The sequence below is a fragment of the Jaculus jaculus genome, chromosome 1 (genome assembly GCF_020740685.1).
Source record: "Jaculus jaculus isolate mJacJac1 chromosome 1, mJacJac1.mat.Y.cur, whole genome shotgun sequence".
NCBI lineage: Eukaryota > Metazoa > Chordata > Mammalia > Rodentia > Dipodidae > Jaculus > Jaculus jaculus.
The window spans coordinates 170,286,889-170,295,976 of record NC_059102.1 but is presented as its reverse complement, the minus strand read 5'-3'; positions in this window follow the sequence as shown (position 1 = coordinate 170,295,976).

Sequence of the window (9,088 nt, the reverse complement as noted above, 5' to 3'; positions counted from 1 at the left end):
GCCCTCTGGGCTCTTCCTCATCATGGCCCATGTTTAGCTATTTGTACTCTAGGACTGATGCATTTCATCTTAAAAATGTATCAAAAAATTCACTGCCAGGACCCACGTATGGGAAACGGCATGCATTACTGGTCTTTGTGTGCCCCTTTACCTCACTTAGTCTAATAGTTTCCTGAGTATTACGTAATTTCATCTTTTGGAGTTGAATAAAATTACTTTATATAATGTACCATATCTTTATTATCCATTCATCTAGAATTATTTCATAACCTAGAAACGTTAATGAACAAGTATCTCTGAAGTAGGATATAAAGCCTTAATGTATATGACCAGGCACTGTAAATGTGGGTCATATGGTGTATCTATTTTTAAGGTTTTGAGGAACCTCCACACTAATTTTCACAGTGATTGTATCAATTTATACTCCTACCAACAGTGAATCAAGGTTCTACATGCCACACATTCCCACAAGAATGTGCTAGCATTTGATTTTTTGGTGAAAACCATTCTGGCAGCAGTGAGATGGATTCTAAAAATGGTTTAATTTGCATTTCTCCAACACTAGAGGTATGGAACATTTTTAATGTTTTTTTGTACTTTTTTGTTTGAGAACTATCTTTTAAATTCCATGCCCCATTTTTACTGGGTTGTATGATTTTTTTTTGTTGCTTGGCTTTTTGAGTTCTTTACCTATTCTAGATATTAATCCTCTTACAGACCTATAGCTGTTGAAAATTTTCTCCCATTCTATAGGTTATCTCTTTGTTCAGTTGACAGTTTTCCTGCTATGTGATAGCTTTTTAGTTTCATGAGGTCTGATATATTGATTGTTTGCCTTATTTCCTGAGAAACCAGGACTGTGAAGTGTTCACCATAGTTTTTCCTATAGTAATTTCAGGATTTTAGGCCTTACATTAAGGTCCTGAATCCATTTAGAGTTTATTTTTGTGCAGGATGAGATTTAAGGATCTAGATTCATTCTTCCATAAGCAGATACCCAGTTTTATCAATACCATCCGTTGGAAATGATATCTTTTCTCCAATGTGTATTTTTGGTCTTATCAAAAATCAGGTAGGGCTGGGGAAATGGCTTAACAGTTAAGGCATTTGTCTAAAAGCCCTAAAGACCAGAAGGGGGCACATGCATCTGGGGTTCATTTGCAGTGGCTGGAGGTACTGACATGCCCATTCTTTCTCTCTGCCCCTTCCTCTCTCTCTCTCTCTCTCTCTCTCAAATAAATAAATAAATAAATAAATAAATAAATAAATAAAACATTTTTTAAAAACAATCAGGTAGCTATAGTTACATTAATTTTATCTGGGTCCTCTATTCTATTCTGTTAAACTACGTCTGCTTCTGTGTTAGTGTCAGGCTATTTTAAGCTTGAAATTGGGTGTAATGATGTCTTCAGCAAATATTCCTTTTGCTGAAGATAGTTTTGGCTATACAGGATCTTTGTGCTTCAATATAAATATTAAAATTATTTTTGATGCCTCTGCAAGAAATGGTACCAAAATTTTAATTGGAATTATACTGAAGGTAGCTTTATTAGTTTTCAGAATCATAGCTATTTTTACAATATTAATTCCTCAAATATACAAGCATGGGAAGTCTTTCCATCTTCTGATGTCTTTTTTAATTTGTTTCTTCAGCATTTTAAAGTTTTTTTTTTTTTTTTTTTTTTTTTTGAGGTAGGGTCCCACTCTAGCCCAGGATGACCTGGAATTCACTATGGAGTCTCAGGGTATCCTTGAACTCATGGCTATCCTCCTTCCTCTGCCTCCCAAGTGCTGGGATTAAAGGCATGCATGCACCACCACACCCGACATTTTAAAGTTTTTATTTTAAACATCTTTCAATTTCTTAGTTAGGGATAATCTAAGATATTATTCTTGTGGCTATTATGATTGAAACGGCACCCCTAATTTCTTTCTTGGGATGTATGTTATTGACATGTAAGAAGACTGCTGGAGGCTTTATGATCTCATATACATAATCATATCATCTGCAGCTAAAGAAGTTTCACTTCCTTCTTTTGAACTTGCTTTTATTGCTTTTACTTCTTTCTGTTGACTTATGATTCTAGCTACTCCAGCTAAGATGTATAGTACTAAGTTAGATAATAGGAGGGAGAATAGATATCCTAGTCTTCTTCCAGGTCTTAGCAGGAATGTTTTTAGTTTTATTCATTTAGTATGATGTTGGCAATAGGAATGTTATACGTCATCTTTATGATGTTGAGTTACTACTAATCCATTCTAATCTTTCCAATTTTTTTTTTTTATCATGACAAGGTCTGGATTTTGTAGAAGGTATTTCCTTCATCAATTCAGGTAATCATATGATTGTGTTCCTGGGTCTATTTATGTGATTTAGTTTATTAATTTCCATATCTTGAGCCATCCCTATATTTCAGAAATGAATCCTACTTGATCAAGGTAGATAATCTTTGTTATAGTCTTGAATTTGGTTTGCAAGTATTTTATTGAGAATTGTTGTACTTATGCTCATCAGGAATATTGGTTTATAGATTTATTCTTCATTATGTATGTCTGGTTTTGCTGGTAACACGTGCTTCACAGAATGAGTTAGGAAATTGTTTCTTTTCAATGTTATGGCACAATTTGAGAAGCAGTGGTTTTAGTTCTTCTATAAAGTTCTGATGGCAATTCTGCAGTGGCCCTATATGGACCAAGACTCTTTTTGATTTGGAGGTTATTAATTGCTGCTGCCATCTCATTGATTATTATAGATTTGATTACTTAGCTCATCTTGGCTTAACTTTGGTAGTACATATGCATCATGAAATTAATACATTTTTAAGATTTTCCAATTTTATAGAATCTATGTTATTGAAGTAGTTCCTTATGATTTAATTTCATTTGTATTTATTGTAATGTCTCCTTTTTCTTCTCTAATCTTATTTATCATTTATCTTTGTTTCTTTTTCTTTTTTTGTTTTTGTTTTTGTTTTTGTTTATTTCAAGATAGAGTCTCACTCTATCCCAGGCTGACATAACTCTTTTTTTTTTGGTTAATTTGTCTAAGGGTTTGTCAACCTTTTTTGGTTTTTCAAAAAACCTAACTGTTTCACTGATTCTTTGGTTTTTGCTATTGTTGTTATTACTAGTTCATTGATTTGTGCCCTGAATTTGCTTATTTCTTTCTGTCTAGTATTTTGAAATTTGTTTGTTCTTATTTTTTTTAGACATTCAGATGCATCATTAAATTACTTATTAGAGATTTCTATGTTTTGTTATGAAGGCATTTCAAGTTATAAATTTCCCTCTTAGGACTGCCTTTACTGTGTCCCATTGGTTTTGTTATGTTCTGTTTTTGTTTTCATTTTATTATAGGAAGTTATTTTATTTTCTTCTTGATTTCTTCGATTGCCCCATTGATTTCTTAACTGGGTATTGTTCAATCTCCAGGAATTTGTGTGTTTTCTAGTTTGTCTTATTGATTTCCAGATTCATTGCATTGTAGTCAGATAAAATACAAGAAGTTATTTTAAAGTTTCTAAATATTTTGAGACTTGCTTTGTGTCCATGTGTGATCTTCAGGAAGTTCCATGGAATGCTCAGAACAAGAGTAGTAGTGTTTGGATGGAATGTTCTATAAAAGTCTATTAAATTTACTTGGTCTGTGGTATCCTGTAACTCCATTGTTTCTCTGTTTATTGTCTGTCTAGATTATCTATCTATTGGTGATAGTGGGGTTCTGTAGTCACCCACAGGTATTGTACTGGGATTTATCTCTGTCTTTATATCTAGTATATTTTATCTAATAAAATTAGGTGTATATGTGTCTGGTACATATATGTTTAGAATTGAATTGTGTACTTTATGAATTGTTGCCTTGAGAAGTACAAAGTTACTTTGCTTATCTCTTCTGATTAATTTTGATTTGAAGCTTGTTGTTTCTGATAATGGAAGAACCACACCTGCTTGTTTCCTAGTTCCATTTCATTGGAATATCTTTTCCTACCTTTTCGTGTCTGTCTTTGACAGAGGATAAGTTTCTTGAAGGCAGTAAAAGGAAAGATCCTATTTTCGGATCTGGGATACTAGTTTTTGTCTTTTGATGGACAAGTTGAAACCATTAATAGAGTTATTGTTGAAAACTGTGTGCTGGTCCCTGTTGTGTTGATGATGATTTTGTAGAATTTGGTATTTTCTTGGCCTTCATGACCTTAACAAATGTTCTAACTTTGTGGTGCAGTCAGGTTTCATATTAAGGCAAAAAACACCCAACCAAGAGCAGCTTGTGGGGAAAAAAAGGTTTATTTTGGCTTACAGACTTGAAGGGAAGCTCCATGATGGCAGGGGGAAATCATGGTATGGGCAAAAGGTAGAAATCACCTCCTGTCCAGCATCAGATGGACAACAGCAATAGGAGAGAGTGTTTGCACCGGCAAGGGGAAGTTCGCTGTTACACCCATATGCTCACCCCCAATAATACACTGTCTCAAGGAGGGTTTAATTCCAAATTGCCATCATCTGGGGAACTAGCATTCAGAAAACCTAAGCTTATAGGGGACACCTGAATCAAACCACCACATTCCGTCCCTAGCCCCCATAAACTGATAACCATACATAATATAAAATGTAGTTCATTTACCCAACTTTAAAAAGTCCCCATAATTTTTAATCAATCCCAAAGATACTCAAACATTCCCATAGTCCAAGCTCTTTTTGTTGTTGTTTTTGTTTTGTGTTTTTCTTTTTTTGGAGTCACTAAATACAGTCAAGTTGGCACTATTGTTGGCCTCCTCCCTGTCCTCCTCCCTCCACAGAGCCCCTCCTTGTTGGGGTATTTGGGTCCTGCACTGTGGGGTTGGCCTTTAGTTTGGGGTAGGAGGAAATGTCTCTGTGTGTCATGACTCAACGTGTGACTCTGACATTCTTTCTGCACCCTCTGCCACAAATTTCCCTGAGCCATGTTGGGTTCATATTAGGTCTGCTTCCATGTTGGGATCTTGGGAGCCTCTGTGTCTCTGGATATCTGGTTTGGTAGGGGTTGATTATTCTCTATGTCTATTTCTTTCACCATTGTGCTGGTTCTGGGTTCACCAAGCAAACAGCATTCTTGCATGTTTTCCCAATTATTCTTAGTTTCAGCTGGGGCCCTTTTGAGGTATGATGGGGTGGTTCTCTCCTTAGGATCTTTTCTATCTTAAAAAAAACTGAGGCAGATTCTGCCTGAGGGAAGCTTGTTCCTCCCAAGTGGTTGAGGAGGAGAATGAGTGTCGATGGCAAGGAACACACCACCAAGCTGGGAGTCTCATCAAAGCAGGAACTCACTTCATCATTATAGGCGGTTGCCTAAATAATGTTGAGAATGAAGGCAGGGATCTTAGGAAAGAATGAGGTGTAAGGGCCAATAGCATATTGCAGCTTTTGAAATGATTGGTTCTAAGCACGCATGTGGGAATTCCAACTCCTACACAGAAGTAGCAGGCCAGAAGCCATTAGGCATCTTGCTGAGTCATAGCTGGCCAAAGGCAGATCACCAAATTTAGCTAGGCTAACGAATTTCCAGTAGGCCTCATGCCCGGGCTTTTCAAGACCCAACAAGATAGCAACAAGTAAATGTGATAACAGTTGTTGTTTAAAGAGAGTTTAATGGAGAGTGAGCTCATTTTTGGAAATGGTTATGACTTGTTTCCCAGCTCCAGCTATGGATTCCATTCCACTGAGGAGATCAGTTAGCCAAATAGGGAGCAGTTGGTTTCCCACCACAAGTGCCACTGTTGCACTTGTATGAGCATCACGTCAGGTTGTTTGCTGCTAAGTCGGTTAGACTGTGCAAATTAAAACTACTTTGAGACTCCACCCTACCCCAGTAAGGATAGCAAACATCAAAATATCAAATGCAAACAAATGCTGGTGAGGATGTGGAGAAATAGGAACCTTCATCCACTGTTGGGGGGAATGTAAGATGGTACAATGACTTTGGAAAGTAATAAGGAGACTCCTAAAAAAAAAAAAAAAAAACTGACTATAGAGTTACCAACAGACCCAGCTATTCCCTTACTGGGCATGTACCCTAAATGCTGCACACGTCAATTCAGGGAGTTTTGCTCAACCATCTTTATAGCTACTCAATTCATAATAGCCAAATTCTGCAGCTCCAAGTCCAACAACTCTAGCCACTGACAAATCTCCAAGTCCAATAATTCTAAACAGCAACAAGTCTCTGGAATTCCAATTCCACCCCTCCAGCTAGGTTACTCACAGTCCTAGAAAACTTCATCTGAAGCTGGCAGCTCCCTTTAGAAGCCAACTCATGGTCCTGGCATCTCCATTGGGTCTCCACTGCAACCCATGACTTATCCTCATGGCTCCATCCAATCTCCATGTAGGTAATCCAGCAAGCCTGCTTCACACTGCCCATTGCCATTTCCAAAACACAGGACCATGTTACAAGTTCAATGACCCTCTCTTTCCTGCATTTCTTATACTCCATAATATCAGGGGTAACAATTTGTTGATCCATACAGGAATAAAGTAGACTTTGGAGAACAAGACACTCCTTCAACATTTATTCTTTCTGTTGTCCCAGTGTAGGTCAGCTGGCCCAATCTCAATAGTTGTAATCTCTCATATTGCATCTGAACAGGCAGCAGTTTGGGCCCAAAGACTTCTTTCTGTGCCATATCTCTCTGCTCACACCAGTGCTTTTCTATGCAATGCAACTATGCACAAGTTCTCAGGACACAGATATAATAGCAAGTCTCTCACACAAACTGCTCCTATCCCATTCCTGGTAGTTCTTTATCACCCTCATTAGCCAAACCTCACAAGCCATAGCTCTTACTACATTCAGGTCTTTAAATTCTGACCAGAATATTCCAGCACTGCAAAGCATCTCTTACGTCAAGGTTTCAAATCCATCCACATTTCTCCTGAAATGAAGTTCCAAAAGGCCAAAGCCACACAGTCAGGATTCTAGCAACAATAACATTACTTTTCAGTGCCAACTTTCCCTTTGCAGAAATCACCTGGCCAAGAGCAAAGACCAAGAGCAGTATGTGGGGAAAAATGGGATTTATTTTGGCTTAAAGACTTGAGGGGGAAGCTCCATGATGGCAGTGGAAAATGATGGCATGAGCAGAGGGTGAAAATCACCTCCTGGACAATATCAGAGGGACAACAGCAACAGGAGAATAGAGGTGAAAAGAAGCTGCTTTTAACGCCAACAAGCCCATCCCCAACAATTCACTGTATCCAGGAAGCTTTAATTCCAAATTGCTATCAGCTGGAGACCTAGCATTCCAAATACCTAACTTTATGAGGGACACCTGAATCAAACCACCACACTTTGTTATTATTTTTTCTTCTTTTCTTGAATATTGTTATTCTTCTCTACTCAGTATAGAGTGTTCCATTCAGCTTTCAGTACCCTTTCCTTTGTTCTGTATATTTAGTGTTTTGACTATAATATGGCTTGAATAATTTTTATAGTACTTTCTATTTAGGGTTGTATGCGGCTCTTGTACCTAGATGGGCATCTCTTTGCTTAGATTTAGAATTTTTTTCTTATATAATTTTACTAAAATATATATTCTTTGCCACTGGCCTGAAGTTCTTCTCCTTCCATAATTTGGAAATTTGGACTTTTTAAAATATCACACATTTCCCTCATGTTCTGTTCATATATATTTTTAACTTCTCATGGTCTTTGACTAATTGGTCTAATTTCTCTATATTTAAGTCTGTCTTCCACTAAATCAATTCTATTGGTGAGGCCTTTAGTTTGACTTGCTATACTTTTCAGTTCTAGTTTTATTTGTGTTTGATTTTCCTTAGAATTTCTAGCTCTTTGGTGAGTTCTATCTTCATGCCCTAATTAGACTTCCTCATTTCATATAGGTGTTTGTATCCTCTTCAAGCTTATTCAGCATTTCATTCATGGATTCACCTGTGTCTTCTTTAAGATATTTGTATGTATTTATAGTCATTCTGATGAGTTATTGGGAGTTTGCTATAGGCAGCTTTCATAGGCATCCTTTTTTATTGGCTAGGTATTTCTTGGGGAAAATGTATTGCCTTGATTTTTCATGCTACTTTGAGATATACACATCTAGAGATAGAGCTTTGTTTAGGTCTTTCTGGAACACCTGTGCTTAGTGAGTACTTGAAATTGTATTTCATGTTTCTTTTTGTTCACTGTAGTTTGTTCTGCTCTGTGGTAACTGAGGTTCTGTTTTAGAGGTACTTGGTAATACTTTATGGGTGGCATAGATTTAGTGCTCTTGATTAAGTATCCTCTGTGATTGGATGTACACTTGGGTCCTAACCAAAATGGGAGATTGTGAGTGACACCACTGTGTGGTAAATAATGATAAAGGGAATCTGAATGCTGAAACTCAGCACAGGTCCTAGTCCCAGTAGCCAGTTATGCCCATATGGTGGAGATAAGAGGATTCCTGAGGAGATTCTGAATGTTGTAACTGAATAATGAATAGAATTATAGTGTCTTATTCCATCCACTTTCACAGGGTGAGGGCAAAGAATTTGTGCACACCCCAGTCAAATTCAGCTAAAAATAGAGGATTCACACAAGTCCTGAATCTCTATATCCCTCCTTATCACAACAGCAGGTGGTGTGGGTATACACAGCACTGGGAGGAGGGATGAACCAATGAGGAATTGTGTTTTTCACAAACCTATCTGTCCACATGTATAGCAACGCTGGTGGAGAAGGTGTACAGATGCAGTAGTGGGGCAGAGAGAATTCTCATTCTTCACAAACATGTCTGTCTCTTCCTACAGAAGGAATTTTGATCAATTACTAGAGATCACAAATGAGCCTTCTATTTCTGCCAAATGATTATAAACTGCAAATGTACTTTGTATTAAGATATGTTCTAAACTTCTTATCCATGCTTTCTTTGTCATTATAACAAGGTAATCACTGTACATACATATAATAATTCAATCTACTTCTCTTTTTTTCTGGGTGATATCAGAAGTATGTGTAGCTTATTCACATATCTTGACTAGATTTTAAAGAGCACTGTGAAAGCACTAAGTGATATGCCTTCCAGAGGCATTTGGAATTAATGTACTTGAAAATTCCTTT